Here is an 8,715-nt window from a genome sequence, read left to right as displayed (position 1 = left end):
TGGGGGCGTGCTGGGCCTTAAGTCCTATGGGGCTCCGCTCCACTCATAGAACTGGAGTTACACTCCGGTAACTATCGTTCTATATCGTGGAGCTCCGCCCCAAACACCTTAATGGTGGCCGGGGACCGCTGCTTGTCAAACATGAACTGTAGGAATGAGAGCACGCTCTCGACCTGACAGCACACGGGGTCCAAATTCTCTGTGGCACACCATTGTGAAACACGTTCCATCTGCTGGCATACATCCTGGATGTGGAACTGGCACGCGAGCCCTGTATGGTTCTGATTACTGAATCAGATAACCCACGGTGCTCTAGCCTGTCCCTCTCAGGGGCCAAACCCTCAGTGGCTGGCTGATTAGAGGCAATTGCTCTATAATGCTCTCCGCCTGAGACATCGCGTCCTCTCGATGTGGAATTGGCCATGATGGCACAATCAACATTTGAGTCATCTCTGCGTACCACGGAGCACCTGGGCGATCGGGGGCTATTAATAGGATTGACAGCCCTCCTGTTCTCATGTGGGCTAGCAGTGGGAGAATGCAGGACAGTGGTGGAAATGCGTACAGGAGAACATCTGGCCACGGTGGGTGCCCAAAAGCGCCTATCACTAGTGGCGGTTCATCCTGGGCTCGTAGGGAAAACCATAGGGGACACTGAGCGTTCACATGTGACGCGAACAGGTCCACCTCGGCTCTCCTGAACTGTTCCCATATTTGGAGAATAATGTCGGAATGCAGCTGCCACTCGTTGTCTCGGGGACGTTCTGATAGCCTGGAATATGTGCTGCTGTCAATGAGCGAAGGTCCTCATGAGCCCACAGCCACAATTCCTCCGCCAGCCGGTGGAGTGCAGGAGACCTGACTCCTCCTTGGCGATTCATGTAGGCTACTGTGGTTCGGTTGTCCGACCAGACCAGCACGTTGTGACCCCGTAGGGTAGACACGAAGTGAGTCGGAACCAGTAGAACTGTCTCCAACTCCAGAAGGTTGATGTGACGTCCAGAAGGAGGCCACACACCTCCGACCGCCCGAGCCTGACATGTCCCTCCCCATCCAGTCAGACAAGCATCTGTAAACACTGAAATGTAGGAGGACACTCTGCCCATTGGGACCACTTGCATCAGGACGCACGGRTCTCTCCAATAGTTCAGGTCCGCTCTGAGCGAGAAGGGAACTACCAACAACCAACGATGGTGCCTCACTGGGTCCAGTCGTAGTTGGACAAACCATCGCTGTGTTCTGCACATGTGCAGAAGTCCCAACGGAACCACGGAGTGGGCAGACAACATGTGACCCAAGAGTGTCATGACGGAATGCGCCGTCACCGTGTGATTCGGATAAAACATTTGTAGGGCTAGCAACAAGGCAGTCCGCCGAGGATCCGAAATTCAAGCCTTCATAGTCACAGTGTCTAGCTGTAATCCCAGGTAGACAATCCGATGACTGGGCCAAAGCGTGGTCTTTTCCCAATTCACAGCGAACCTCAGACGTGTGAGATGAATCACTGTCTGTGTCGTGTGTGCGATCGCCAGCTCTGCTGAAGGGGCGAGAACCAGTAGGTTGTCTAGGTAGGCTATTAGCCTTATCCCCTGACGATGCAACGGTTCCAATGCCGCCTCCGCGCATTTGGAAAAGGTGCCAGGGCGTACCCGAATGGCATCCTCGCATACTCATACGCTACCCCTTGGAAGGCGAAATCCAGAAACTTCAGGTGACGCGGACATACCGGCACATGAAAGTATGCGCCCTTTAGGTGTATGATTATACAAAAGTCTTTGTTGTGAATACATTCCAGCAGACGCTTTGTCCCTCGACACTGAAGTGATGGGACACCCCAGGGTGGNTGTAGTCCACGATCAGCTCCTTAGTCTTGCTCACATTGAGGGAGAGGTTGTTGTCCTGAAACCACACTGCCAGTTCTCTGACCTCCTCCCTATAGGCCGTCTCATCGTTGTTGGTGATCAGGCCTACCACTTTTGTGTCGTCAGCAAACTTAATGATGGTGTTCGAGTCATGTTTGGCCACGCAGTCGTGGGTGAACAGGGAATWCAGGAGGGGACTAAGTACACACCCCTGAGGGGCCCCAGTGTTAAGGATCAGCGTGGCAGACATGTTGCGCTTTACCACGTTCTTACCACCTGAGGGCGGCCCGTCAGGAAGTCTAGGATCCAGTTGCATAGGGAGGTGTTTAGTCCCAGGGTCCTTAGCTTAGTGATGAGCATTGTGGGCACTATGATGTTGACCGCTGAGCTGTAGTCAATGAACAGCATTCTCACATAGGTGTTTCTTTTGTCCAGGTGAGAAAGGGCAGTGTGGCGTGCGATTGAGATTGCGTCATCTGTGGATCTGTTGGGGCGGTATGCGAATTGGAGTGGGTCTAGGGTGTCCGGGAGGATGCTGTTGATGTGAGCCATGACCAGCCTTTCAAAGCATTTCATAGCTACCGACGTGAGTACCACGGGGTGGTAATCATTTAGGCAGGTTACCTTCGCTCCCTTAGGCACTGGGACTATGGTGGTGTGCTTGAAACATGTAGGTATTACAGACTCGGTCAAGGAGAGGTTGAAAATGTCAGTGAAGACACTTGACAGTTGGTTGACACTTGACAGTTGGTCCATGCATGCTTTGAGTACACGTATTGGTAATCCATCTGGGCAGCAGCTTTGTGAATGTTGACCTGTTTAAAGGTTTTGTTCACATCGGCTACCGAGAGCGTTATCACACAGTCACACAGTCATGTGACGCAGCTAGCGTCTGGGTTTCCCTTTGTAGTCCRTAACAGTTTTCAAGCCCTGCCACATCCGATAAGCGTCAGAGCTGGTGTAGTAGGATTCAATCTTAATCCTGTATTGATGCTTTGCTTGTTTGATGGTTCGTCTGAGGGCATAGCGGGATTTCTTATCAGCATCCGGATTAGTCTCCCGTCTATGCTAGCAAAACAGTCCTGTAGTGTAGCATCCGCGTCATCTGACCATTTCCGTATTGAGCGAGTCACTGGTACTTCCTGCCTTAGTTTTTGCTTGTAAGCAGGAATCAGGAGGATAGAATTATGGTCAGATTTGCCAAATGAAGGGCGGGGGAGAGCTTTGTATGCATCTCTGTGTGTGGAGTAAAGGTGGTCTATGATTTTTTTCTCCCTGGTTGCACATGTGACATGCTGGTAAAAATTTGGTAAAACTGATTTAAGTTTGCCTGCATTAAAGTCCCTGGCCACTTGGAGCGCYGCATCTAGGTAACCCTCATCTTCTGGCCTCCCGGGTGGCACAGTGGTCTAAGGCACTGCATCGCAGTGCTAGCTGTGCCACCAGAGATTCTGGGTTCGAGCCCAGGCTCTGTCGCAGCCGGCCGCGACCGGGAGGTCCATGGGGCGACGCACAATTGGCCCAGCGTCGTCCAGGTTAGGGAGGGTTTGGCCGGCAGGGATATCCTTGTCTCATCGCGCACTAGCGACTCCTGTGGCGGGCCGGGCGCAGTGCACGCTGACCAGGTCGCCAGGTGTATGGTGTTTCCTCCGACACATTGGTGCGGCTGGCTTCCGGGTTGGATGTGCGTTGTGTCAAGAAGCAGTGCAGCTAGGTTGGGTTGTGTTTCGGAGGACGCATGGTTGTGTTTCGGAGGACGACCTTCGCCTCTCCCGAGTCCATACGGGAGTTTCAGCGATGAGACAAGACTGTAACTACTACCAATTCGAGATCACGAAATTGGGGAGAAAAAAGGGGTAAAAAAAAAAAAAATCTATCATCTTCTTTGCTTATGGCCTTATAGAGATGGTTGAGAGCGGTCTTAATTCCAGCTTTGTTTTGTGGTGGTAAATAGATGGCTACGAATAATACAGATGAGAACTCTCTTGGTAGATAATGTGGTCTGCAGCTTATCATAAGGTACTCCACCTCAGGCGAGCAATACCTCGAGACTTCTTTAATATTAATATTAAATATTAATACCTCGAGACTTCTTTAATAGTAAATATTACATATTAATACATTGAGACTTCTTTAATATTAATATTACATAGTAATACCTCGAGACTTCTTTAATATTAAATATTAAAATAAATATTTAATATTAGACATCACGCACCAGCAAACGGGTCTGTAGGATTATARAAAAAGCAGTTGGGAAATTAATGTTTRAAATACTAAATGTTCAGTAAATGTGAATATATTTAGTTGGTWTAAATGATTAGCCTAACTTTCCTACTAACCTTCTAAAAGTTGACGATGCCAAATTCTTGCCAATCCATTATTTCTCTACTAACTATGATTGAATGTAAGGCATGTTTTCCATAACGTACGTTGCATGAATATACATTAGAACAAAATCACATTTAGTGTTTCACCATTTATTGTGTACAGAGACAAATACTGTAGCTAAGGTGACTCAAGCAGTATTTKAAGTATCTAAATATATTGCCGGTGGGGGGGGGCACAATCTTACAATGTTGCAGTCCAGAAATGAGCGCTTTACCATCTATGCCAAAAGCCTTAGCCTGTAATGGAGACAGTAGAACTGTCATCAACGCATGCTTCAGTATYCCCCCCTCTCTCTAGGAGCATTCRTGTGCCCAGGCCCCATAAGCGTATCAAACGTTTCCCAGCCTGGTCACCAATGTAGCCAACCAATGTAGAGAGAGAAGTGCCTTAGCGGAATGCAATCTTAAGATCGTGTGGTCCAGAGACGAGAACTCTACCATCTACGGCAAAAGCCTGGGCACTTGACTGGGAAATATAATTCTCATCACTGTTACAATAGTAAAACGTAATGTTAGTCACCTCATCAAACTGATTCTAAATTGAATTTTGTCTTCCAGATGCTCTAACAAGCATGTGTATATGTAGTTGGTGATCTTCAATTATAAAATGCAGTAGACTGTAGGCTGTGTAAGACAAACCCCACAAAGAAAAGACATCAGGCACATGGATATGTGTTCTCAATGTCTAATAGTGATGGCAGGGCTACTTTAAACAGCAGTAGGAGGGTTCTCCTCACAGGTGAGTGACTCAGCTGAGCCAATGCTTGGTTAATAGCACATGGTTGATCATCGGGAGCAGGCCACAGGAGAGGAGAGCTAAAAAGATAATGGGAGAAAAAAGTGAGAAGAATGAATCAAAGAAATGACATTAAACGATTGTAGTTTATAACTAGAAATGAACATCCTGACAGATCTTCTTATTTTTTTTTACAACAGCTAGGCTACAAGAAGGATAGAGGCAGGGTGCTCTGCATCCTACTCCAACTTAGCTACAGATTGTACACCAGATAATGTGATATAACCAAATACTTTTGATATCCATTACTGGATGTTACAGGTTTGCCTATACCAAAACGCAGTCATACATTCCTCAACTAACCTGGTATTAGCAATACTGTCTTCGTTCTCAATTCTGGAAAACAGTTATCTTATAAATGTATGTTTCCAGTTGCAGGTAGTTCTGCAAACAGATAAAACTCATGAAGATTGTAAATCCTTTCGTACCGCACAAGGAGGTTCCTCGCCATCTTAGCTGCCGCACATCTAGAATTTCCCAGCATCTTTGCCAGAACTAGTCGTTTCTATGTGATGCAGCCGCGGCCACCTGTAAAAGTAGATGACAGCACGTTCACACCGCGCTACTAAAACAAAAAGATCTACACACATGCAAGAGGCATATTTCAGTCGAGACAAAACATGGATTTACTATATAAGTTATCTCTGGTCTTTATAGAACCACCTGCAACTTGACACAGACGTGTACACTGGGTGTACAAAACATTAGGAACACCTTCCTAATATTGATCCTAATCCTCTCGGGTGGCGCAGTGGTCTAGGGCACTGCATCGCAGTGCTAGCTGCGCCACCAGAGTCTCTGGGTTCGCGGCCAGGCTGGGCTGGGTTCGCGCCCAGGCTGGGCTGGGTTCGCGCCCAGGCTCTGTCGCAGCCGGCCGCAACCGGGAGGTCCGTGGGGCGACGCACAATTGGCATAGCATCGTCCGGGTTAGGGAGGGTTTGGCCGGTAGGGATATCCTTGTCTCAGTATGTAAAAAAAATAATTAAAAAAAATGTTATAAAATGTATGCACTCTACTGTAAGTCGCTCTGGATAAGAGCGTCTGCTAAATGACTAAAATGTAAATGTAAAATGTAAATGTGAGTTGCACCCCCTTTTGCTCTCAGAACAGCCTCAATTCGTTGGGGGGTCATGGACTCTAACGTGTCGAAAGCATTCCACAGGGATTCTGGCCCATGTCGACTCCAATACTTCCCACGGTTGTGTCAAGTTGGCTGGATGTCCTTTGGGTGGTGGACGATTCTTGATACACACGGGAAAATGTTGAGCGTGAAAAACCCAGCAGCGTTGCAGTACGTGACACACAAACCAGTGTGCCTGGCACCTACTGCCGTACCTGTTCAAAGGCACTTAACTCTTTTGTCTTGCCTATTCACCCTCTGAATCGCACACATACACAATCCATGTCTCAACTCTCAAGACTTAAAAATCCTTCTTTATCCTGTCTCCTCCCCATCTACACTGATTGAAGTGGATTTAATAAAGGATCATAGCTTTCAACTTGTCAGTCTGTAATGGAAAGAGCAGGTGTTCCTAATGTTTTGTACACTCAGTGTATAATATAACTGTTTTCCAGAACCGAGAACGAAAACAGTATCGCCAACAGCAGGTTAGTTGAAGAATCTATGGCGCCGTCCAGTAATGGATACCAACAATYTTCGGTTATATCACATCTAGTGTAGCCTACAATCTGTAGTTAACTATTGACAGGGATAATGTGGCATTTCTTATTTGTTATATGAATGAAATTAGTGAGTCCTGCCTTGATGACAGTATTAGCTTTACAATACTTGTCCTATAGATGTTTGTAGTTTWAAATTATTACTTGGAATAATGATATCTAAAGCTCCCTGTCCTGGAATGACATGATGATAAAGATATCTGCTCCTGCTAGCTATCAACAGGTCTACTTGTTGTAGCTAGCGAGCTACATTGCTAAGGTTGCTACATTATAAGTAAAGTTGGGAGTTATTTTACAGCTTGCATTATGGTATCATGTTTCTATAAGTAAATAGATTACGAATATAAAAAAATACATTAACCATAGCAGTTTGTCGGACGGAGATMTCTCGAGGTGTCGCCGGCTGTGTTTAGTTCCTTAGATATGGAGAACTTGATTGGCAGATGTGATCAGCAGAGATGGAAGCGATAGTTCACGGAGTTGTATCTCCAGTTCTATGAGTGGAGCAGAGCCCAATAGGGGAGCTCTGCTCCTAGTGGTTTACCCCGCTGCTTAGGCAGCGAACAGCCTGAGAGAAAATTATGCACACACCTGCAGCCAATAGGAGTACAGGTGTCCCTATATAAGGGGACGCTTCCCCTCAATCAGCCTCCCGAAAAATGATCTTCAGCGAGACTGGGGGCGTGCTGGGCCTTAAGTCCTATGGGGCTCCGCTCCACTCATAGAACTGGAGTTACACTCCGGTAACTATCGTTCTATATCGTGGAGCTCCGCCCCAAACACCTTAATGGTGGCCGGGGACCGCTGCTTGTCAAACATGAACTGTAGGAATGAGAGCACGCTCTCGACCTGACAGCACACGGGGTCCAAATTCTCTGTGGCACACCATTGTGAAACACGTTCCATCTGCTGGCATACATCCTGGATGTGGAACTGGCACGCGAGCCCTGTATGGTTCTGATTACTGAATCAGATAACCCACGGTGCTCTAGCCTGTCCCTCTCAGGGGCCAAACCCTCAGTGGCTGGCTGATTAGAGGCAATTGCTCTATAATGCTCTCCGCCTGAGACATCGCGTCCTCTCGATGTGGAATTGGCCATGATGGCACAATCAACATTTGAGTCATCTCTGCGTACCACGGAGCACCTGGGCGATCGGGGGCTATTAATAGGATTGACAGCCCTCCTGTTCTCATGTGGGCTAGCAGTGGGAGAATGCAGGACAGTGGTGGAAATGCGTACAGGAGAACATCTGGCCACGGTGGGTGCCCAAAAGCGCCTATCACTAGTGGCGGTTCATCCTGGGCTCGTAGGGAAAACCATAGGGGACACTGAGCGTTCACATGTGACGCGAACAGGTCCACCTCGGCTCTCCTGAACTGTTCCCATATTTGGAGAATAATGTCGGAATGCAGCTGCCACTCGTTGTCTCGGGGACGTTCTGATAGCCTGGAATATGTGCTGCTGTCAATGAGCGAAGGTSCTCATGAGCCCACAGCCACAATTCCTCCGCCAGCCGGTGGAGTGCAGGAGACCTGACTCCTCCTTGGCGATTCATGTAGGCTACTGTGGTTCGGTTGTCCGACCAGACCAGCACGTTGTGACCCCGTAGGGTAGACACGAAGTGAGTCGGAACCAGTAGAACTGTCTCCAACTCCAGAAGGTTGATGTGACGTCCAGAAGGAGGCCACACACCTCCGACCGCCCGAGCCTGACATGTCCCTCCCCATCCAGTCAGACAAGCATCTGTAAACACTGAAATGTAGGAGGACACTCTGCCCATTGGGACCACTTGCATCAGGACGCACGGRTCTCTCCAATAGTTCAGGTCCGCTCTGAGCGAGAAGGGAACTACCAACAACCAACGATGGTGCCTCACTGGGTCCAGTCGTAGTTGGACAAACCATCGCTGTGTTCTGCACATGTGCAGAAGTCCCAACGGAACCACGGAGTGGGCAGACAACATGTGACCCAAGAGTGTCATGACG

At 48.2% G+C, this 8,715-nt stretch overlaps 1 long non-coding RNA gene across 1 annotated transcript; it reads right to left on the bottom strand.

The window, feature by feature from the left end:
- Nucleotides 1–4,326: 4,326 nt before the first annotated feature.
- On the bottom strand, nucleotides 4,327–7,404 carry LOC111961159 (uncharacterized). The gene is made up of 3 exons (XR_002876960.3): nucleotides 7,090–7,404; nucleotides 5,477–5,576; nucleotides 4,327–5,068 (listed from the first exon to the last, which is right to left on the bottom strand). It is a non-coding gene; the product is annotated as an uncharacterized lncRNA (long non-coding RNA).
- Nucleotides 7,405–8,715: the final 1,311 nt, after the last annotated feature.

Source organism: Salvelinus sp. IW2-2015, linkage group LG4q.1:29 (assembly GCF_002910315.2).
Source record: "Salvelinus sp. IW2-2015 linkage group LG4q.1:29, ASM291031v2, whole genome shotgun sequence".
Classification (NCBI taxonomy): domain Eukaryota; kingdom Metazoa; phylum Chordata; class Actinopteri; order Salmoniformes; family Salmonidae; genus Salvelinus; species Salvelinus sp. IW2-2015.
This window is presented reverse-complemented; position numbering and strand designations above follow the sequence as displayed.